The following is a 462-nucleotide window of genomic DNA, read 5'->3' as shown; positions in this document are numbered from 1 at the left end:
AGGTCCTGGGAGCTCTCCAAGTTCACAGGATGTTTTTTTTCTCCCCTGTGAGGAGGGGGGAGGGAAATGGCAAAGCATGTCTTCCTCACCAAGGGAGAGAGACAGAAAGTCCTCCTTACATCTGATTCCTTAGAGCAGTGATTTTCAACTTGTGTGCCGCAGCACACTGGTATGCGATAATAATTTTTAAAACATGCAATACCTGATTATTTAGTCAGGGACATTTACCTCTTTTCTCTTAGATTTGTGAAATTAAAAAAATGACAACAGCCAACACAACAGTAGCTGTCTGGTGTGAATGAATCAAAGTTGTACCTTTTTTTTTTTTGTCAGATTGGCAAAGCATGTATCTTTTGGTGTGTGCAGAATCTTAGTAATTAGTTTTTGTGTGCCATGAGATGAGAAAGGTTGAAAGTAGCTTCCCAGGGGGCTAAAAGTGTGCTTGCATTTGGAGAAGACTGG

This window comes from Myotis davidii, unplaced genomic scaffold (genome assembly GCF_000327345.1).
Source record: "Myotis davidii unplaced genomic scaffold, ASM32734v1 scaffold5450, whole genome shotgun sequence".
Classification (NCBI taxonomy): domain Eukaryota; kingdom Metazoa; phylum Chordata; class Mammalia; order Chiroptera; family Vespertilionidae; genus Myotis; species Myotis davidii.
The sequence above is the reverse complement of the archived record's forward strand: the minus strand, read 5'-3'. Positions refer to the sequence as shown.